The following is a 24,382-nucleotide window of genomic DNA, read 5'->3' as shown; positions in this document are numbered from 1 at the left end:
TTCTTAAAGGGACATTCCCTCCATTTCTTTAACCTTCTAATTCTTCACGTTCCTGTTTTTAAAAAATCATGCCTATGTCACAATGCCTTAACTGTATAAATTTTAACATTCCAATGTAAGCTAAGATTATCTTCCCTCTTGCCCATTGAGACCTGTGGGTTTGGCTTTATAAACTCCATAACCGGCCTGCTTGAACCTTGTCCAGTAAGTTTTCATCTAAATTGATTAGGATTTGGAACGTACATTCTTGGACAAATTGTATTCTAATGAACAGAACACTCCCTTCACAGCTGTCCTGCCAGAAAGCCAAGATTTTTCTGTCTAGAAATCATCCCAAAGTGACCCTTAGATAAAGTTCAGACTCCAGTTTCATTTTTTAATTAAGAAAAGGTTTATCTAATCTCATTCCGTGCGTTTCAGCACCAGGCAGTCGCAGCATGATTTACCCTAAACATTTTACATTGAAGGATTTGCTTGTGATGTTGAAGAGTTTCACACGCAATGTGTTTCTTTCTAAGTAATCTTTACCATAAGTGCAAGATACGAGGATGGCATTGAGGGGGGATGCCTCTCTCGCTCATTCAGATACCTGTAGATAGAAGGTACACAAGCCCCCAGCCTGACTCACTCCCATGCCAAAACAACTCCAAATATACCAAATGAAGACAGCCAGGTGAAGCAGACAACAATCCTACAGCCTGATCCAAAATCCACTGAAGTGAATGGAAATCTTGACTTGACTTCAAAGGGCTTTGGATCAAGCCCCTGTGAGCCCATGTCTCCTCCCTCCCTCCTAATAGCTCAAGAAACCAAGTTCCTAGTCCCTCCGTTCTATGAGTAAACTGCCTGAAAAATCATATTCGCTAATTAACGTTGACTGAATGTGGAAGGCATTTACTGCCAGTAAGAGCCTGTCTACTTCTTAGGATAAGAATTGTGCCAGCAGAATTGTGATGTGGCTTCCCAGCTTGGCTTGAGACGGATGTATTATCTTAATACTCTGCCAGAATTTTCTCCCTGATGCCTGAGCCCCACACATTGTGATTGTCCTCCTGACCTGTCTAGCAAGGATTTTAGGACTATGCCCAATCTAGTGCCACAGGAAGATGCTATCTGATGCAGTCTGAAATATGTAATTGATACCCAGCTTTATACCACAGAGGTGCAAATCCTCTTGCTTGTCTTAATCTTAAAAGAAGGTGACCTCTTAAGAATTGGGGATCCAATTAAAAAACATCATCCTGTTTGGCTCTGTCAATAAGGCTCTGCCCATAGTGTGCATGTGTTAGTAACATGCCTACAAGGATGGTGTGAATAGTAAACTCTCTTGAAACAGTGCAGCAGAAATGAATTATGGCATTAATTTAAAATGACGACAAACATCTTTGCTCTGCTATGGCACCTTTTCTTACGACATTTCCAAGTTCTTCATCCACCTTAGTTAATGAAGTCCCACAAGTTTCTTAGGAGGTAGGGAAGTATTATCATCACTGTTTAGCAGAGCAGGAGACTGAGGCAGAAACATTAAATGACTTGCCGAACACCACTCATTCAATGGTAGAGCAGGGAAGAACTTGATCCCCTCAATGACCAGACTCATGCTTTAGCCAGGAGAACAAGTTGTTTCTTTCTGATAATTACATGACTCCAAAACTACCGGTACTTCAATGAATACAATGGTAATGCTGGCACAAAACAGATTACAGGAAATAACGGGAGCTGAGCACCTAATTTCCTTGGGATCTTAGAGAATTTTCCCCAGGCAAAGAATTCAAACCACTGTCTTTGAGACGTCTTGACTCTAAAGATCATGGCATCTGGGGAAAGTCAGGGCAAGCTTCCCTGCTATTAATATACAATGTCCCCTGTACTCCATCCAAGTCAGATGACTGTCAGGCTTTTCTGAATGGTTAAAGGGACCTCACCTTGGAATACACACCTTTGTCAGACTGACACAGATGGAAGAGTATCACTTAAGAATAAAAAAGGTCTTTATGATGAGGGTGATGTGTTCACCCCTTTGTGAGGTACTGTGTTAATTGCTTTTCATGAGCTTCAGCTTCCAGAAAAAAAAAGACCCATTTATCACTTCAATGTAGTTAAATGGCTCATCTCAGCTCTTATGAAAAACAAAATCTAAATATTAAAAAAGACAGGAAACAGAAACAGACCATCCTCTCACATCTCTGTTGCACCGTGTTCCAAAATCATGCTATTGTCTGGAAAACATGGTTCTAATAAGAAGGCTGTAAGATACAAAAACACTCTCCAAGCAGGTTAAGAAAATGGATAGCATCATGCTTGGAATGATTATCTTTAAATCCATTTGTGGGTAGCATGGTTTTGAGCTCAGTGTAGAGAGAGGTAAATGGAATTATGGGCCCCAAGGCAAAACAATGATACACTGCCAGGAAATGTCCTCTATTTCTTGGTCTTTATTGTTGTTTTTTAAAGAGCTATCCCTAAAATACAATTAGTTGGTAATATCCAAATGAGAAAATGGAACATGTGATGACACGGATGAAATTTTAAACACAGAAGGATCCCTTTCATCTCCTCCATGGGATGCTTACATTGTAAAATAAAGAGGTAGACAGAGGAAAAAGTCATTTCAGGGTACATGTCTAGAATGAAAGAAGACTGTTGGAATTTTCTGGTAATCACTTATGAAAGCTCTTTATTTACACTGTGCATTTTACAGTACAGTCCATTTCTCTGTTTGAAGCTCTGTCAGTCAATGAGATAAATTGCATTCTGACCAAGCAGTGGTGTGATTTTAGAACGTGATGGCATTTTCAGTTAAATATCCTAAAGGTTCAACTCATGTGCTCACTAAAGACAATGACAACATTTTCACTGAGTTAAAGGATCACTCAGGTCCTAAGTCCTCGCAGGATTATTAGATGAAAGATGAAGGATAAGAGGGAAAAAAAAAAGACAGCAGCAAAAAGTCAGGCTGAATAAAACAACCTACATATTAGGTGGTCTCTGTATGTAATAGAGTTAATTCACAACCTTTCAGTATCCTGTGGTAATCAAACTTGTTATATTCAACCAGGTTCCTCTTTTTGTTTATCTGGTTTGTTATTGTGTGTATGTTCATTGTTATTGCAGAAAGTTACATCAAGCTTTTAACCAGGGAGCTAAAAGATGTTCAGTGAAAGAAAGGCAAAGCTGAGACTTGAGCCAAAGAGGAGATTTCAGGTCAGATCCCACATGACAGGCTAAGGCCCTCTCTGTGCAGTTCTAGCAGCAGAAAGGGGGCTTAACTAGAGCTGGGTGAGGTGTTCGCTGAAATCTGCAATTTTGGTCAACATGAACCTATATTTGAACCGAATACTTTTGGCTATTTTTTGTCCCTGAGACTTAGGCACCATGGAGATGGTGCTGCTCTCTGTCTTATAACATTTAGCCCAGTGGTTAAGGCACTCACATGGGAGGACAGGGTTCAATTCTTCCCCTGTGCCTGCCCTCATCACTGGGCTATTGGATATTAAGATGTCGGTCTCTCTCCATCTCTCCTGTGGCAGTGCTTCCACTTTGTATAAAATATATGAATAGTCATTTGGCCATAGAGAGAGAATGATTCTCTAGCCTGGTGATAGGGCTTTCTCTCCGGAGATGGGAGGCTCAAGTTCATGTTGCTGCTCTGAGTATTATTTATACACAGTGGAATCAATGCTTAATTTGTGCCATGGCTGAGCCCTGCCACCCCCGGGCGCGGCGGTTCAGAGCCCCGGCACCGCCGGGCGCGGCGGTTCAGAGCCCCGGTACCCACAGGCCTGGCGGTTCAGAGCCCCGGCACCCCTGGCTCGGCTGTTCAGAGCCCCGGCACTGCTGGGCTCGGCAGTTCAGAGCCCCAGCACTCCCGTGCTTGGCAGTTCAGAGCCCCGGCACCGCTGGGCTCGGCAGTTCAGAGCCCGGGCACTGCTGGGCTCGGCAGTTCAGAGCCCCAGCACTCCCGTGCTTGGCAGTTCAGAGCCCCGGCACCATTGGGCTTGGCAGTTCAGAGCCCCGGCACTCCCATGCACTTGCCATGCCAGTTATGAAAGAAAAAAAAATTGCTTGAGCTCCAGCACCTCTTTCATTACAAATTAATCACTGAGTGGAACAGTTTCAATGGAAGATATTGAGAAATAATCCCCTCTCCACGCCTACCCACAACAGCCCAGTAGTTAGAGCTCTCCCTGCTAAGTTCAAACTCCTTCTTTGCATCAAGCATCATTTGAACTACCACATACCAGGTGAGTGCCAGAACCACTAGACCAAAAGTTGGCACCACCATCGCCCCCATGTTTTTTGAATCTAGCCCTTCATTTCATTTATGTTCCACAGGCTTTTCGCAGACAAGACTCCCACTTGTAATTAATTGAAGTTTTGCCTGTAGGCTCAGTTAAGCAAAACATTAATCATCCTCAATGAGAGTGGAAGTCACTAAACGTCTTGCAAGATCCATCCTCGCGTGAGGGCTACAGGTTCATACCCTTAGTAGTTAAATCTAGGAGCAGAAGGGTTAGAGAAAGGAACGCCTGACCTCTGTAACCAGGCAGAGAGCTTTAGGAAAGGAGACAAAAGGTCAGTGCTCACAAGGAAGCATAACAGAAAACTGAAAAAACAAACAAACCAACCCAAGAGAGGAGAAAAATCCAGGATTACAGAGACAAAACTAATGAATGGCAGTACTGGGACTGGGAACAATCTGTGCCAGGGCATTATCTCCTATGGAGTACAAAGTCATAATTTTGGCTACTCTTGATACAAATCAACACAGGTTAGTAATCTTGTGCACACTGCTTTAATTCAGGCTCTGACAATTAACCTAATTTTTCTGGTATTTATTGTTTAGAAGATCAGCTATAAAAACGTGATCCATACTGAACACTAGCCTCCGGTACAAGGTCTCAGCCCTAGAAAGGTTGCCTTTTAGCATTACGAGGAATTAGGGAGTGCCCTACTTACAGCCTTGATATCTTTAGCTAGCTGCTAAGAAACTAATTTACAGCCTGATACTGCCTTCCTTCCCAATTCAATGCTCCCATTGAAGTTAGTGGGAACATTAGATGCCGAAGGAATGCAGGATTGGGCCATTAGGCAGCATTACACTGAAGAAATTCCTTCATAAAGAATTAGTGCCAAATTCTGACACCCTTACTCACATTGAAGCTGATTCTCTATTCCAGCAGAGCAGAGCTCAGTGCAGGAATGGAAGGGATGGGGAAGGGGACAAAAGTAGCTTTATGTCACTTTTGAACCTCCTGGATTCAGTGGCTGGTTAGGGACAGCCGTAGTCCCCAGTGTACATTAAAACGGCCTCAGTACTCCGCTACAGGCCCTTGCAGCAGTCCAGATTAACTGGAGAAGATGCTCTCACCACACTACTTTGCTTCCCTAACATACCCACCATTCCAGACAGTACCCCAGCACACCCAATGCTGCAGGATATTGCTCTGCAACATAGGCCAATTCCTCTAGCCCTACATCACCGGTGGGTGCCTTTTATGCTGGGGATATCCCTGGTGGTGCAGTCAAGAAGCTTTGCAGTTTCTGGATGCCAGCTATGCTATTTCAGTGGGCTGACTCCCAGAATAAGGTACTACTCACATTGAGTAAGGAGTTAAGTCTGACACCCTTAATGACTACAGTTAAATACCCAACTCTCCCAGAAAATTCTCTGTTCTGCTGTCATTATAGCTTCATTAGTAATCGGAAAAAAGAGATCATAGATTTAGAATGAAATTCATCTTGATTGAATTAGCCTTCAGGAATAGTAAGGGAATTGCCAGAAAGTAGAATAATTGTTCAAATATTGTCTTCAAGACAGGATACACAATCCAAATCCCCTCTCCACTGTCCTCCTCCCAGTAAAGATAATAGTCAAATTCATCCTGGATCAGTCAATCAAGAAAAAAAGAATTATCACAAGAGACACAAGGGGTGGGGTGAGATGATGTATCTTTCATTGCACCAAGTTCTGTTGACAAATGAGACAAGCTTTTGAACTTCACAGAGTTCTTCTTCGGGTCTAGGAAAGGTATTCCGAGTATTACAGCCAAGCTAATCATCAGAAGCAAGCTCCCCACACACAAGTGGAACCAGGCCCTGCCAGAACAACAGATGCAAAACCTGCAGCCATATCTCCACTGCTACGATGCTCAATAACCCCCACAACACGCCTTTCAAGATCTACATATGCCTTTCGCCACATGTGGTGTACTATCCAGGGCATCAAATGTCCCAACCTCTATGTGGGTGGATTTTAGACAATCACTGTACTCTCAAATGAACTCTCACAGAAAAATTATAAAAGACCTCAAAACATTCTCCCTTGGGGTGGAGTGGTAGGAGTAGTGCAGTGGCCCCGGATGCCATGTGGAATGTGCGTGTAGGGAGGTCCTGGAATGCAGTTCTTTTAGGGCTGCAAAGGGAGGTCTGTTGAACGTGAAGGTCAAGAAGAGTCTCCAGCATGTCTGTTCGCTGCTTGAGACGCACTAGCATCTCCTGCTGCACCTCTCTTTCCTTTTCCTGTGCTTTTCTCCTCTCCGCTCTACCCCTGTCCATTCTATCTGTGAGGGTGATCCTTCAAGCGCTGTGCTCAGTATCCAAAGCACCAGAGGCTTGCAAGACCTCATGGAACATATCACCCTGCATCCTCTTCCTTCTTCTCCTCATCGGGTTGAGTCGCTCCACTGGTGTGGATGGAGCAGGGCCGGCTCCAGACCCCAGCGCGCCAAGTGCGCGCTTGGGGCGGTGTCCCGCGGGAGGGCGGCAGGCGGCTCCGATGGACCTCCCACAGGCATGCCTGCGGAGGGTCCGCTGGTCCCGCGGCTCCGGTGGAGCATCCACAGGCATGCCTGCGGGAGGTCCACCGGAGCCGCGGGACCGGCGACCACCAGAGCGCCCCCCGCGGCGTGCCGCCCTGCTTGGGGCGGCGCAAATCCTAGAGCCGCCCCTGGGATGGAGAGATCCTCAAGATCACATTTCCAGCACCAAAAGATACAAGGCACAGAGATAGTATTGTGAGTATATTCACAAGACAAACGAAAACTTGGTATACTGAACTCACTCCCCTTGATCCACACAAGTTACAAGCACTACATTCTCACTGCTCCTTGGGATTCATAGAGCATAGCAGCAGTCCCAGCCATGGTGAATATGGTCAGGGGCCAGGAGAGAGCTCATGGGCATGAGTATATGTGGATAGGACAAACATGGCCCACACCACAGGTATGACCATGTCCAAATCTTTGTAGTAGGAAGAATATTTCCTAGGGTCTGAGGTCAAATACTAATATGTAATTCAGTCAATATGGGACAAATTCATCCATTGTGTTGCTACTCCATTGTGATCTTCTATATGTGAAACTTGAGCATGTGACAGTATTGACAGCATATCAATCCATAGTACTGGCCAAAGAAGCAGTAACTAACTTTAATTGTCAAAGTTTTGAGGAGTTTTGGCATAGAAAGAATATAGTATATTTGTGTGATTCTTCTAAATGTGTTTCATTTAACACTGTTTGTTTGAATTCAAGCCTTGGTACTCAGTGAAATGTTTGCCTGTTCTCTTTTTTATTCATAGAATGCAGGTATGGAAGAAATCGGATGGGACTTGTTCTGCACGCACAGTGGCTACTTTTAAACTTTAAAACCTGGGGTGTTAAAAAAACAACTTTGGAGCTGGCAAAGAGATTAGTCTCCTTTTGCTTCACAAACCTCTTGCAAAGTTGTGTGTTTAAAGAGTAATTTTCCTGCTGCTCTAAAACAGCCTAAAACTCCTCCTCAAACCCAAGAATTACATGGTCAAAACTGATATAAATCATATATGGTAAAAACAAATATCTTGCATTTAAATTTTAATGCCAAATTTCAGCCTTGACATAGATGTAAAACAGTCAAATCACTCCTCCAAAACTGGAAATGTTGACAGACCCTTAACTGTAGAAGTGCTAACAGTAAAATATAGACATGTGTGATTTGGCTTCATAAAATAGATGTAATGGGCTGCCACTATGGAATTATTTATGCTACACACAGCAAGCCTAATGGGAAGGTCATTAAAATCCCCTTAATGCTGTACACACCTGGCTGCTGTTATATACTGGAATGCAGAATTGGACTGGATGTCTCAGTAGTGACGCACTGTCCTGCCATGCAGAGGATCTCTCTTTGAACCTAATACCTAGTTCCCTGACCCCAGGAGCACTCTGGATGCTGTGCACACCATGCCTGACAGGAGGAAATGCTTCTCATTGCTCTTGAGCAACCACTTTTGAGCAGGTCAGGAGCAGAATCCAGATCAGCTTGGCTAGAAGGATGGGATGTTCCAACACGGGGCTTTTTAAAAGGGATGGGAAAAAGAAGAGAACTCAGAGGACTGTCCTGATTCCAAAGGAAACAATATGAAGCAATGGGATAAATTCCTTGTGGTAAGTAGGTTACCTGTTCTAACAAAGCAAGGCTCAGATGCCCCATGCCAGCATAGGTGCTGTTGGGCTCAGATCTTCCTCAGAGAGGCGCTGTCATCCCCGAGTACCTGGGTGACAGAACCTTGGCTCAGATACTCTCCGCCTGGGATCTGATGGGACTGGATCAGGGCCGGCTCTAGGTTTTTTGCCACCCCAAGCTCCGAGAGCGGAACTGCCCGGAATGCTGCCCCTGGCATTGTGCTGCCCGAAGCACATGCTTGCTTTGCTGGTGCCTAGAGCTGGTCCTGGATTGGATCATCCTGAACGAGGCTCATAGGTCATCGAATCGTAGAAGATAAGGGTTAGAAGAGACCTCAGGAGGTCATCTAGTCCAATCCCCTGCTCAAAGCAAGACCAACCTCAACTAAATCATCCCAGTCAGGGCTTTGTCAAGCTGGCCTTAAAAACCTCTAAGGGTGGAGATTCCACCACCTCCCTAGGTAACCCATTCCAGTGCTTCACCACCCTCCTAGTGAAATTGCATTTCCTAATATCCAACCTAGACCTCCCCCAGTGCAGCTTAAGACTATTGCTCCTTGTTCTGTCATGTGCCACCACTGAGAACAGCCGAGCTCCATCCTCTTTGGAATCCCCTTTCAGGTAGTTGAAGGCCACTATCAAATCCCCCCCTCACTCTTCTCTTCTGCAGACTAAATAACCCCGGTTCCCTCAGCCTCTGCTCGTAAGTCATGTGCCCCAGCCCCCTAATCATTTTCATTGCCCTCTGCTGGACTCTCTCCAATTTGTCCACATCCCTTCTGTAGTGGGGGGACCAAAACTGGACGCAATACTCCAGCTGTGGCCTCACCAGTGCCAAATAGAGGGGAATAATCACTTACCTCAATCTGCTGGCAGTGCTCCTACTAATATAGCTCAATATGCCGTTGGTCTTCTTCCTCCAATTTGTCTAGGTCACTCTGGACCCTATCCCCACTCTCCAGCATATCTATCTCTCCCCACAGCTTAATGTCCTCACTGCACTTTGCTGGTTTCAGTTCCTCCCCACTGCTGCTTGGATCCTCTGGGCTCAGCTTCACCTAGGCTTGGCTTAGATGCCTGTCTGGGCTCTGCTTGGTTTGATTCCTTCTCTGTAGATATCCCTGGGCTTCTCTTCATCCTTGCTGTGGTGCAGGTGTTCCCTGGGCTTTGGTGGGCTCACCAGGTTTGTTGGCTTCCCCGGTGCTAGGACAGTGGGTTGCATTGTGGCCTGTGCAGTTGCTCCCACTGGCTGCTGGGGAGGCAGTCACTACTCTGCCACCTCTCTCAGATGGGCAGTGGCAACACTGCACTCGCAGCTATCCAGCAGTATGGCTCTGAGGCAGCTAGTGGAACCCTACCTTCCTGCCCACTGAACTGGGGCTGCAGGCAGCTGCTGGGGAGGGGAAGACTCAGTGGTAACCAGGGGATTGGGGATACAGGGAGCAATGTAGGCAAGAGTCTGGAGCTGGAAGGGTTCTTGGTGGTGGCTGCTGTTTGTGGGAGGCAATGGGGGTAGCTGGGAGAAACAGCCAGTATCACTCTGGTCACCGCTGGGACCTTCAGGTAGGTGACAGCTGGGATAACCGTCAGGATTCTAAACACACTGACGTCACTTTGGTGATGCTGAACAGCCCTGAGTCCCTTTAAAAAGTTGTGAGCAAGTTTCCGTGGTTATTTCCACTCTCGCCCTCTTCCCCCTTGAATTGCAGTGTGCATGGAAAACCAACTGACTACACAAAGTGCTCTCAAATGCAGTCATTTAACATACTGAAACAATAGAGGAAAATTATCCCCCCATAGATGCCAACTGAGCACCCACCGGCAGCCCCTTATCAGCACCTCCCACTCCCTCCCAGCACCTCCGCCTTCTGGCAGCCCTACTGATCAGGCCTCCCTGTCAGCTGTTCCTCAGTGTGCAGGAAGTGCTAGGAGAGAGGGTGGAGTGTGTTTGGGGGAGGGGGCAGGAACAGGCAGGGGCAGGAAGAGGCCTTGGGCGGAGGCCCCCGCCAGCACATTAGAAAGTCAGCACCTATGGCCCTACCCGATTTCTTCCTGTTCTAATCATCTTATGTTTTGCTCTTTGACAGTAGAAGGTGCACAATCTACAGCTGCAGATTGATGTCTTCAGTTAGTGGCATCCCTTTAATTACATATTGTGCATAGAATATCTGAACGGTGTGTTGGGACGTGTAACAACGAGAGGCATGCCCTCTCCTATGCTGTGCATGTAAAATTGCCCTCATTGATAATTCCCCCTTCACCCTGAACACTTCTATCCACCCATTTCTCTTGCCACTCTCCTTCCTCTCACATCCCACCTGTACACAGATGGCATCACAGAGTGATTTACGAAAAGCATTTTCTCTTTTGCCTCTCTCATCCCCCCTTCATATTGTTTCTTACTTTTGCCCCATTCCCTCTCCCCCAAGTTTACTGCCATTGACAACAACTCCTTTGCCTCTGGTACTTTCCCAAACCATATAAGATATGCCACATTCTCACCTTCCTGGACAGTCTATATGATTTTTGCCCTAACTCAAACCTTCCCTTTCTCCAAAAGGATATGTGCATCTCTCCAAGCTACTCTCATATGCACTATTATCCTTCATCATAGGTGCTGACTCCGTGGGTGCTCTCGAGCTCAAGCACCCACCAAAAAAAAGGGGTGCTCAGAACCTACAGGGCCAGATTAATCTGTTGTGGGCCCCACGGCCCTGCCTGCTTTTTGCATGGGGGGGGAGAGTACAGAGAGGAGCACCCATCGGCAAAAACAAGTCAGTGCCTGTGTTCTTAATCATTTTCAGCCTTTATTTCATTCTGGCCAAAACATGGAAACTGTTCTCCTTCATGACCTCCTTTCTGCTAATGAAAGCTTCTTCTCCCTTTTTGTTCTACTAGACCTCTGGCCACCTTCAACTCTCTGGACTACTCAGTCCTCCTGAACCACTTTCATTGCTCGGCAGGTATTCCAAGTTCTGTCATGGTTCTACTTCTACCTATCATAGTGCTCTTCAGTTCCCAGATGATGGCTTCTTCTCATGGCATTTCAAGAGTTCCTGACCATTTAGCCTCTTCTCACTGTGTCACCACATCATTACTTTTAATATTCTTAGCTACGATAGGGATAAATATAGTGGGGATGGGATGGGGAGGCATTTCCGTCCCGACTTTCAGCCTGTGATAAAGGGGAAGCCAGCCTCAGAAATTCTTCTATGTGCAGCTTCAGCACTTCTCCTCCCTCCTCTGTGGAAGTGTAAGGGGGAGGTAAGAGCGCCACCAGCAAGGAAGACAGTGACTGAGGCAGCCAAAGGGACGAGTGCAGTTTCCTTTTTGCTAGTTGCACACACAGGAAGGGGAGAGAAGAGTCCCTTTCCCACCAGCTGGTGGCACACTAAAGGAGGCAGAAAGGACACCCACCAACTCCCTGTCCTGATGGGGCTAACATCAGCTAGGAACACGAGGCGACAGACACCACAGCTGGGGAGAGAAGACCCAAAGAAGAGAACAGAGCATTGGGTGTGGAAGCGTATAGTGCGGGGAGGGACGCAGGAAGAGAGCGCAATATACACCAGCACATACATGCATGCCACCTGTATGGCACAGATGTAGGACATGGTACTACTGGAGGCATTTTGAAGAAGGGGAATGGAGCTCACCTATGGAACCAGCTCATTGAACCCTTCCCCCCAACTTTTGATTCAAAACTATTCCCTTGTTAGCTACTTCTATGTGGCAGCAGAGGGAGCACAAACTCAAAGTTTTACCTTAAAAAAAAACCCCACAGAGTAGCCATCAGCTCCCATTGTTCTCACTGGGAATGAGGCCACAAGCTGCCCTCAGTTAAGATGATTGCCATTGAACTACAGCCTGTACAGATAGAAGTTTGGGCCATCCTTAGTAAAGGTGGCCACCACCTTGTATCGTTCCTAAGGGTAGTGAACCGAAGCTGCTCTCAGGGAAGATGGCAGATCTATGTGGCAGGCTGGGAAGGTCACTGTAGGGAGCAGGTGAATATGGGCAGACAGGAAGGGACACTGTGGCAAAGCAGGTTAATACAAGGAGCAAGGGAAAAACATAGTGAAGGCAGGAAATGTGGCAGGAGGGGAAGACAGGAACCTTGTGGCGGGCAGAAGTCTGCATAAATGGATACATACAAATATAGTGGGTTACAGGAGAGAGTCTGAGGGGATTAGTGGAAAAATGTGAGGGGTACAAGATTGGGAGGAAAAAATAGATTAAATATGGGGGAAGGTGGAAGACAGGAGACTGGGTAAATATGGAAGTAGTAGAGAAGATTGGGTAGGACATCCTGAACTGCCGTGCAACAATTTTTGTTCATTACTACACCTAATAAGTCATTTAATATTGAACTTATTTTAGTACTTCTGTCACCTAAGCATAAAGATGGCAAACAGTGCTGCTGCTCATGCTCCTCTCCGCCTGGTCACATTCCAGAGATCCAGATGCACCCACCCACCACTTGGGGTAAAATTTCATGCCCACCTCCTGGTTTCCCTTGCTCATCCCACCAGGATGGTATAGCTCCTGAAGCCCATGGTGGGCATAGCCTACTTTCAACTAGAATTGATTCCCACTTTTGACTAGACATTTCCATTGTTGTTCGCAATCCTGAAAAGTAAATTCCATGCACACAGGAAGGGGGTTCTCAGTAAGAGTTCATCCTATTTTCAAAGTCAGGTAAGTTCAGCTAAGCAGCAGTTGATAGTTTTGCTCTCTACTAGGGATGCGTGCACATGAGGTTAGAAACATTCTCCTATCTGGCAAAGAACAAATCTTTAATGGAGGAGTTGGTACTTGTCAGACTTCTGCAGAAAACTCCCCTCCCACCAACCCACACCTTTCTCATGGTTTATCTCCATCTTCCTACACGTGCCTGTGACTTGCATGCCCCCAGAATCAAAGAAATTTAGAAGGCAAAAGATTTCCTCCAGAGGTTGAACTTTGGGCTTTGTTTTGAAACCTTCCCCTTTCTCCTACCTAATGTGGATCATGCGGTACAGTAATACCTTTCCTCAGGCCAAAAGTATAGAAGATGCCTGTGATGTTCTGCCAAGACTTTAACACGGGCGTCCCGCTCCAGCACATCACTGGAAGATAACCCATACTAATGATCTTACTCTTACTTCTTGGAAGATGCTTGGAGAGCACACCAGTGCAAAGCTACAGAGTCTTGGAGGCAGAATGACAATATCCACGTAGCTTGAAAGCTTGCCTCTTTCACCAACAGAAATTGGTCCAGTATAAGATATTACCTCATCCACCTTGCCTCTCTAATATCCTGGGACCAACACGACAAACAATATCCATATAGCCCGCTAGCCTGAAAGAGAAATGGGCTTTTTACTTGGTTGTTCCCAAATCCTTAATGATCTGCAAACAAATATTTCTCTCTTCACATCAGTACTCCAAAGACTGTAAAGATGTTCATTTTAGCAAGAAAGAGGCTGGCCGTGTGTTGACATGAAATATTTTCATGCTCCATCTTGGTCTTCACAGATGAGAGCTGCCACTTGTTTAGTGCTATAAATAATCCAAGTAAAATTTCACTGATTTTTTCCAGATTTGTGGATATAGCACCTCATTTAAGAAGCACTTAAGCACATCCTTACATCGTAAGTGCATGCTGAAATGACCTTCTTGATTATGGATGATTTCCTGAATTAGGGCCATAGTGGAAGTTTACAACGAATACATCCAGCTCTGCAGACAATAGCTCAGTTGGCATTGTACAGCGGACACTCACCTGTTTCTTAGTGAACTAGTAGAACAGCTGTGAAAACCCATTTTACTTAGGACAGGCCAAAGACAGTGGACATGACTGGTTCACTGTTTCCATACTGTACGAAAGAGGCCACAATCTTTCAAAATCCTACTAAAATTCAAGCTGTGCTTTTTGTTGGCTTACTTAGATCTGGAACAATGTCAATTTTTTGGCTACAATTCTTGACTGGGCTCCAACAGACTGTATGTATTTTTCAGTTGTTTCCTAAAATTCAAATTGTAGCATTAATATTTCTCATATTCTTGCAAGCCTTGGGGAAAAGGGTTGCTGCTAGTACATTTTCTATCTTGTCTTTTTCTGAATTATTTCATAGGCCATTAAGAGAAAGTCTGGGCCAAATTTTACAGTGCTTCTCAGGCAATGCTCCTATTGACATCAATAAAGGTTTCGCTTGAGTAAGGACTTCTGGGTTTGGACTGGGGTTTGTAATGACTTGCACAGGAAGATCCACAATAGGCGATGGAGAGTGCAAGTATGAATTTAAGCCAACTTGAAACTAGTGTTATCTGTGGATGTTGCAACAAAATACTTTGTGCATGACACATTTGCAAACTGCTGAAATTAGAGGCCAGAACAAATGAAATAAAAAACCCCAGGCTGCGTCAAGCCACTTCTGCACCTTGGTAAGCCAAAAACAGGTGCGTGTTGTTACATGAGTGAAGTGCACTGCCAGGTCATTACCAAATCAGTTCTTTGTTAGGAAGGCATTGAAGAAATCCTCATGCAGAGAGAAGAACGCTGACATAGGAAGGTGAAGAAAATACAGTTAAGTCTAAGAGAAAGGGAACAGTAAGGACTCTGTTTAGCTCTGGAACTTAACGTTACAATAATTTATTGCCAACTGGAGACAGATCTGACATGACACAGCTTTTGTTCTTAGACTAGGTGTTACGTATTATGTGTGCAGACTGGAAAGATCTGGGATCCCCCCCAGCTGTTCCAATCAATCAGTCTCAGTCTGGTTAATCTCTGTCAGCACTGCACTTGCCAACCCTCCTTTTCTGTCCCCCTCTAACCACTGCAAGGACAAACATAAAGATCAGGATCTGAAAACAACAAACAAAACATTTCTTCCTTATGGTCAGAGAAGACAAGACTTCAGCATGTCTGACTATTCAGAGTGTGCATTCTCCAGTAAAAGGGCTGGATCATCAGTATCAGTTTGCATTTACATGGCAACTTTCAAAATGCTCAAAATGCTTTAGAAACAAGCCTCACATTAACCCTATGAGGCAGGGAAGCACCAGTATGGTCTCCGTTTTACAGAGTGGCAATCAGACACAGACATTGAGGGATTTGCCCAAGGTGTCATAGTCAGTAGTAGATCTAAGAGAAGAGAACTTCATGCTGCCTAGTAGATTGGATTTTCAGCTTAATACAAAGCTAGAACTCCAAGCTAACCTCAAGGTCTGTGTTGCCAGGAGAAGTAAACAAACCAGTATAATTTTACTAGCTCAGTACAAAAACTGCCTAGTCAAGGATGAGTATATTCCTAGTTCTGACACAGACAGTATGTGACCCTGGCAATTCACTTAGTGACTCTTTGCTCTATCACAGGGTCTTTCTGCCTGTTTAAAAAACCATGAGTGACCCGGGCAAGCCTTAAACATTTAAAAGAATTGCTTGGGTGCAGGAGAATTTGTACCCAGCAAATCCCAGCCCCGCCTTACTTATTTATACGGTAGGAGAGTGTCTCTGCCGTTGACTATTTGGGTGTCCTGAAACAGTAACAGTCTAGATCCAGGGGTAAAAGCAGAGGCAGGCACTGCTTATAGAGGGCTCATTATTAGCATATGGCTGTAGAATGAGAGACTTCCACCCCAAGCTCATACAAAGTTACTCAAAACCAAGTAGTTCTGGAATTACTGAGGTCAAGAACTGTTTGGAGTGAACAGCACATGAGAAGGGTGGAACATAAGTATTCCAACTTCTTGGTCTTATGATCCCACAGTCTCAAAGTCAGAGAAGTTCCTAAGGATTTGGCTGTCCAGCAACACAAATACCTATTTTGTGACAGAAGTCCCCTCTGCCTTGCACTGCTTTGAGAAGGTTGGGGACTATAATTAAATACAGAATGAGATCTTACGTCACCCCACAGCTTCTTTCCACAGTATCTCTCAGAGAAGCTATAGAAGGGAATAAACATGACCCTGAGTGCAGAAGCGAGAGCTGCTGCAGTTGATGCCAATGGTATTGGGAAATAAAAACAAAGCAATTAAATAAATATGGAACTAGAGACCTGGGCCTAACCTATCCACATGGGTATTAGAGGAAAGGGCAGGGCTGGTTTTGTTTTTATTTTCAGCAACAATAAGTGAGTGAAACATAGAAATAAGCTGTACCAAAGCTAACCACAAACTAAAATTAGCTCAAGTATGTATTTTGCCTAAGGCAAGAAATATCCTTTCAGACGATGCTATCTGAATCCTCCTTCCTGTTGTTAATTCCATCTATTGAATAAATAAGGTACGTCAGGAATATTACCACTATGGACACCTTCCATCGAAGCTGTGCTAACACTGGGGTGCCTCTTCGCTTCTTTACTTGCCCATTCTCCAGTAGTGGCAATACTCATGATAGCTGCTGACACAGAGGTGGAAAGAGACGTATGCAGGGCCTTGAGCTCGGTTATGAATGGCTTGGCATGCACATGCTGCAGTTGCACAGGAAGAAGAATGTGACACTCTGCTATCATTTTTGTGCTATTGATTCCACTTTTACCTTGAAAACATCTCATGTCACAGCAGGTATTAAAGCACTACAGATTACAGATACCTACGTATTCCTGACAGTTTGTTAAAATGACAAACGTTGTCCAGTTAGTTCAAGAGCCCAAATCAGAAAAAGTGTCATCACTTAATCATGGGGGTTTTGTTTGAATTTTTTTGTGGGTGTGGCATTTAATGTTTTGGGTTTTTTCCTCCCCAAAAAATGTGTTTACTGTATCAAAATGACTTCTATAATCATGGCACGACTGGCTTTTGTTTCCCTTACGTGAGTCGCCTCTCCTCAGCGACTGCTGCAGAGGTTTTGTTATTTGTATCTATAGCAGAGTAGATACAAACAACAACTAGAAATTGGTCTGGACTGCAAAATTCAGATTTAGACTGGAACTTTATCAAAGTCTGTGGGTGTTCAAATCTGTGGTTTTAAAATCATTCTGTTATAGAGATAAGGAGGACAGCTGCAAGGATAAAAATCAAATCAAATGTCTCAGTTTCAAGAAGATGATCTAGGGGGTTTAAAATGGATAGATCTAGATTTGGGTTTGGTCTCATTTCTACAAACAAATAGTTTATAAATAGATCTGGTAAAAAAACCACCCAGAATTTCTGTCCTGTGGGAAATTCCATTATTTTAAAGTTAGCTTTCATCCTAAATTGAGACAAAAGATTGAAATACTAATCTTTTTTTGCCAAGTGGAAAGTTTTAAATCAAAATAATTTGGAAATGTGTTGTTTCAACATTCTCAAACTGAGACATTGACAGAAAATTCTCAACCAGTTCTATTTATAAACATACGAAGAGAGACCATTCTTAAAAAGGCACGCTGGAAGCACAGTTAAGGGCTTTCAGCCTTACTTCTGTATCTCCTCACTGTTGTAAGCTTCTCAATTGTAATTGTACTTCAAGGGTATTTTTAAGCATGGAGCAGGCTTAATATTACTGAAACCCATGAAAGCCAAATTCATGACCCATAGCTACAGCTACAGAGTGAAATTCTCTCCATGGCATAGGCCTGCACAAGACCTTCACACCACTTACACTCCAGTTAAGGTCATAATATTGGCCTTAAATCATGGTTCTACTATGGAAAGATACTATTACAATCGCATTGTGTGGTTCCATGCTTATTCCATCTCAGCAATTTCCATTTCATTTTGTAAGTAGCATGTTTTTTTCCTTAAATGCCAGCTCTGCAAAATCAGCCTGAGATCTGAGAGTCAAGCTGGGTTCTTTCCTTTGGGGGCAGAAGGATAGCTCAGTGGTTTGAGTATTGGCCTGCTATACCCAAAGTTGAGAGTTCAATCTTTAAGGAGACCATTTAGGGAACTGGGGTAAAAATCTGTCTGAGGATTGGTCCTGCTTTGAGCAGGGGGGTTAGACTAGATGACCTCCTGAGGTCCCTTCCAACCCTGATAGTCTGTATAGGCAAAATTATGACCTCAGTGACATGTCTGTGCCTTCAAAAGGTTTGCACAGGCACCAGTGCCTGGAATTCAGTAATCAAGTCTGTTGATGATTCACAGGGAGGAGAAGAATGCAGCTTACTCTCAGCACTGCAGAGCTAACAGAAATAAAAAAGCAAACACTTACATTTGTCACTAAATACACACGTGGAACAGATCTACTTAGTTGGAAAGTCCCATTTTTACATAGTTCAGAGTAGAATTGCACCCATTTGGAATAATTAGATAAAGCTGCTCATGCGGAGAGCTTATCACATATGAATAGACTCACGCCTCTGTGTCTCTCCTAGTCTCATACTATTAGTGAAATTTAGCCCACACAGATGGCACCAAGTCCTCCCCCACCCATGGACAGAAAAGCAACACTGCCACCCTGTGGGATTTAGGGCAGGGCCTTTTGCATTCTTAACCCTCTTTTTGCAATCACCCTATGGAATAGATGGTGATTTTGGAGATCTCCTTTATATGAAAAATTGACATATCTATATTAAAGAAAACCAAATGAGCTAACAACAAACATTTTTACAGAGAGCCAACAGAGTGCCTAGCATTGGATATAAATTAGAGCTCTCACCAATTCCTGATGAATTTTAAAAACAATAGTTTCCTACTGATGCCCTAGTGGGTTTCTCCTTTCTACATTCTTTTGTATGTGGTCAACATGTATACAGGTTTCAGATAAAACTATCATACGATGTAGCAAACTCTGACCTTTGAGCTCAAAAGCTTCTCCCTCTCCACTCTGATGCAGAAAGTGTGAACATATGCAGGGACAAAAAACAGGTTTGGTTTTGCTTGTTGCAAAATATGTCAGAGAAGTTGGCCATTAACCCCCAAATGTATCAAAGGCAAAATTTGCCAACTTACATGTTTGTACAATTCTGTTTGCATACATGTTCTAAAACAGGTATTGAATAGTATGTGTATTGAGCAATAGAAGAAAAAATACCCCAATCAATTCCTTATGGCATTTTATTATTTTTAATACATTTTTAGAGTTTAAATATTTTTTTGTATAGCTGATTAAAATATAAAGTGTCTTGGTTTTTCCCAGCAGCATTTTAAATATACGCACAATGTACATATTTCTACCAGTTTTTAATTTCCATGCCAATTTTCAAGCAAAACTGCCCATGCTTGATTTGCCAAGTCTTACAGAATTTTGGTTTCTTTCAGTTGATGATTTTTATTTAATGGAGATCACATTTATTAACATTAGTGGAAAAAGTATTTTCTCAGATTGTCTTGCATTTCCAACAGAGGGAATATGATTAATTCATTTTGTAATTTATAATGTATCATTTGAAAACAGGTTTCAGTTCCTCATAGTTATTTGCAGGTTTGTTTCTCTCAGTATGATCATCCTTATGCTTATCATCAGACTGCCCACCCCACTAAAATATATCCGGGAATAACCCTATTGCTTAATACTCAGTCCTATTTACTTACCAGAATTAATTTAGTGCTGTTATTTCTTATAAAAGTGTTTCCCCACTTCCACATTTGATGTATCTCCCAATTTGGTTTAAAGTTTCAATTTGTATCAGTCAGCCCACCACAATTCAAATATTTGCATGACAGGAAATTCCAATAATGCAGTAGGGGTCAGTCAACTGTTAACAAAAATGCAGTTTGCAATGGTGCAGTTTATAAAAGCGCCTACTTAGTATGGCTCCAGTGACACAATTCACGTGACCATGGACTACATGTGTGAATTAGGGTTTACACTTTACAGGATCAAACCCTAAAGCTAAAGTTAGGTATATCTAGAACTCAGATGCGCAACAATTACTTATGACTAATCCTTGCTTACTTTGGGCCTGGATTCTGACCCACCTCCCCCCATACACATTGTGTAGTCTTTTACTATGTAAGTAGTCTCAGTGAAATCACCGTGAGGTAAGCCACAGTACTGCAAGCCCCACTTTAGAGCAGTGCAGCAAATCTACATTCAGCACAGCAAAACAGCATGGCCAAAGAAAAATGCCATTAGTGTCCTGGCCCTGAGAGGGGCCCTGTAAAAGGGGAAAGTTGGGTAACGTTCTCAAAAACACTGCAATTCACTTTATTAGAGTTTTGATCGTCTCTGATTATGAAATGCTTTGAAAGCTACAATGGACAGACACTATGTAAACAAAAACTTATTACAACAGCAGCAGAAAATATGCACCTTGGCATTCTGTGGCTAAACAACTTGAGACAAAAAACAATAACCATGCATCCATGATCAGTGTGATTTATAGCCTACAATAAACTCTTGGATGGATGAAGAGCACAAAAACTACAAAGAAAGAGAATGTTCCATACATGTCGCCAGTTTTGCAACCACTTTGAAGGAGGGAGGAGGAAAATTGGAGAGAGAAGGGAAAAGTCATGCTCGATTCCCCAAGGGTCTTGTCCAAAGCTCATTGAAGTTTATGGAAAGATGCCCCTTGTGGCTTCAATGGGCTTTCGATCAGGCCCCAAGAGATGATTACAAAGCTGCTGCACAAGGAAAACCAAAAATATTCAAGAAAAAAATGTGTTTATCTGGAAGGAAAATGTCCCCCACAGGGCCCAAGACAACATTAATAATTTGGTGCATGCAGCCACCAGCACTCCAGGGTGAATTAAAGGAACGCCATCTACTATATATAAATAAAAACATCACATTTCTATGAATGTTTTTCCACCTACTGTTACCTGTCACACCTCAGAGGACTAGAAAAGAGAATTATATATTTTTTTCTCAGGTTGTTTATTTTGCATGTTTGACAGCATGGTGTGTACAGTTAGTTCTACCATTTAGTCTGTTACCCCTATTTGGGTGGGTTTTTCACACAACAGCAGGAGAAAAAATATTTTAAAGAGAAATATGGAAAATGACAAAAGCTGGCACGGGGCCTCAGAAGCAGGTGTGATACCTGGAACCATTCTTATCTAGTCCATTACAGAAAATGAGTTTTCAAGTTGATGATGACCCTTTAAGCTTGAGTTTTGCTTGTAGGATTCTACACATATGAGCAAGTGTTTGCAGGACTGTACCCAGAACACAGCTCTGAATGACAGTTGGAAACATTAACCTTTTGTGTTACACAAACCATGAACAATTTTTTTCTTTGAAGGGCCAATCCAGTGAGGTATGCTGAACACCTTTAACTCGCATTGCAATCAAAATCTTGCACTTGGAAGTGTTGTTCTGTTTTCTAACGCAAGAAGTGGGGAAGAGTTTGACTGCTCCACCAAAATGAATTTATTGGGTCATTACTCATACACACTGTGAGGTTCTTCTACAAAGGCCCTTCTATATAACCCTTTTCATGAGAGCTCCTTATTGGTCTAGCTCTTTAATGCACTTCACTGCCCTTTTTTTAGAAAACAAAACAAAACAGAGTAAAAGCAAGCGGAGAAGAATAAGGGAGAGGACACCAAAAACTTGTCTCTTCCCTTTCCAGGGGCAGCAGGTTTATATAATTATTGGTGGTGCCCAGAACGGGTCCAAGTCCTGCCTCTCTACCTGCCTAAAGCTCTGAGAGGGAGTTTGGGTGTGGGAGGGGGTTTGGGGTGCAGGCTCTGGGAGGGAGTTTGGGTGTGGGAGGGGTGCAGGCTCTGGGAGTGAGTTTGAGTGCTGGGTGCGGGCTCTGTGCTGGGACAGAGGGTTGGGGTGCAGGAGGGGGCTTGGGGTGCTGGGTGTGAGAGGGGGTTTGGGTGCAGGCTCTGGGAGGGGGTTTAAGTGGTGGGTGTGGGCTCTCTGCTGGGACAGAAGGTTGGGGTGTGGGAGGGGGTTTGGGTGCTGGGTGCAGGCTCTGGGCTGGAACAGAGGGTTGGGGTGCAGGAGGGGATGCGGGGCTGGGTCTGGGATGAAGAGTTTGGAGTGCAGCAGTCAGGCTGCCCCAGGGTAGGGCAGGGGGCCAGAGAGGACCCCTCGCCAGCAGCAGCAGCAGCGAGCTCTGAGGGAGGGAGGAGCGGGGGGCCTCTCCGGTCTCCCCAGCATGACACTCACCCAAGCACCCCCAGGCTGCTGCTCAGGAGGTCCAGCCAGGATAAACCCCCTCCCCCCTGGAGTTGACTTGGAGTCACCTGCTGGGGGCGGGGAGGGGGCATGTGCGTCCCTCCCCTCTTCCCTCCACAGGTGCAGCAGCCACCTCAGCCGGCCCCTGGCGTTGCTCCCTTGTAGCCGACTGCAGCAATGACCATTGAGGGAGTGTAGCGTGGAGCTGCAGGGGGCAGCTCCCCACTGCCCAGGACAGACAGGGACGCTTCGGGGAGGCACACAGGGGTGGCAGGTGGGGCCGGGAGACATTCCAGGGGAGGCGTGCAGGGGTGGCAGGCAGGGCCAGGGGAGAGACCCAGCCCTGAACATTGGTGGAGCCAGGCCCTGATATCCTGAATTTGTTGGAACCCTGAGCACCACAGGCCCCTATAACTCACTGCCTTTGCCCCTTTCTTCATGGGATGTAACGTGATTAAACAAAGCAAATGGTATGCATAACGGGCGAGAGTCTCCCCTTTCTTACACAGTAAGTGTAAGTCCACCAACTTCAGTGGAGTTACTCCTGATTTACAATGGTGTTGGCAAGGGCTGAACCAGGTCCTTTGATCTCAATTACACTAATGGAAATCCAGAGTAATGTCACTGAGTTAAATGATGTTACTGCAGATTTACAAACATGAAACGGAGATCAGTACCTCTGCCATTAAGCTGCACACCCTCTGTCTATTCCATTTGCATCCTAGAGCTTCCTAAATCAAGCTTGATCTCATTGTTGTCTGAATTCCGAGTATACCTACAAATAAGCATACAACTTTTCCACTTCTGTTGCCCAAATGCTGAGCAATACAACATCCCCCCGAGAGCCAAACACAGCCAATGAATAGACTACAACATCCCCTGGGGAGCCAGACACAGTCAATTAAAATAACTTACATTTTTGTTTTGTTGCTTTGTTATTTTGAGGAAGAGAAACTTCTCCCAAATTGTTTTTATTCCTTTTGGGGCTGGGGCATCCTGTCCTTCCTCTGACCTCGCCCCCACCCCTTGTCCCGCTTTTCTTTCCCCCATATATAGGTGATTTATTCGGTCATTTTTGCAATATTTCTAGGACTGTTAAATTATCTTCTTCATCCTTTATGTTGTTATGAATGGCTTGAGTTGTAAAGGGCAGACCACACGTATACTCACAACCTGTTCTTAGAAACACTGACATTTATGGAGAGAAGGAACTGTCTGTTCATTTAGTCAATCCCCTGCCTCGCCGCTAGACAAATTATGCTTCAGCAAGGAAAACCAGAGACCTTATCACTAAATCTTTTATTCCCTTTTGAATCCTAAACCTAGTGCTAATGCCCACCGTTCAGGCTCATCCTCCCTGTTCCATTTGGCCCACCCCACAAAGAAACAGTTACTTACCTCACAGTAAGCATACCTCATGTGTTCGAGATTGGCCATCCGGGTCTGCTGGGACTGCACCTATGTCCATGCCCTAATGGGTCCAATACCCAATATCAAGGGCATAAACGGCAGAGCAGGCCAGCCTATCCTTCAGTTCCTTCACTAATGTAGGTTCCAGGTGTTATTAGAGTCCATAGTAGTGGGGAAGAAGGCGGATCATGGAATATACATTGACAATACATGTCACAGAACCACAGTTACTGTAAGGTAACCATGTTATAGCACATTCTTACCAGAGCACTCCCTTGTGGCATTGTGCAGTAGAAGAGCCACTCAGCCTCAGTTTCCCAGCTGGTCTTTCACTCCTCTGCCCAACCTCCAACACTTCCTAGATTGCACAGATGTAGCCCATTAAATTAGATAACTCTTAACAGAGTCCAATACAGCTAGATACCCATGTTGAACATCTCTGGGTTGAAATAGCTGGTCCTTTCAATCTGTCTGCATACACTATAAAGAGTCTCAGATGCTAAATGGTCTAGTTGTATGTAAATAGAATAATATTCCGAGGGCA

At 44.4% G+C, this 24,382-nt stretch overlaps 1 long non-coding RNA gene across 1 annotated transcript in view; it reads right to left on the bottom strand.

Annotated features, from left to right (window-relative positions):
- Positions 1 to 24,382, bottom strand: part of LOC123368938 — a 102,160-nt gene that overhangs the window by 44,858 nt on the left and 32,920 nt on the right. The window contains exon 3 of the long non-coding RNA XR_006578936.1: positions 24,102 to 24,196. This is a non-coding gene — a long non-coding RNA (uncharacterized LOC123368938). The remainder of the gene's footprint in view (positions 1 to 24,101; positions 24,197 to 24,382) is intronic.

Source organism: Mauremys mutica, chromosome 4 (genome assembly GCF_020497125.1).
Source record: "Mauremys mutica isolate MM-2020 ecotype Southern chromosome 4, ASM2049712v1, whole genome shotgun sequence".
In the NCBI taxonomy this organism is placed as follows: Eukaryota; Metazoa; Chordata; order Testudines; family Geoemydidae; genus Mauremys; species Mauremys mutica.
This window is presented reverse-complemented; position numbering and strand designations above follow the sequence as displayed.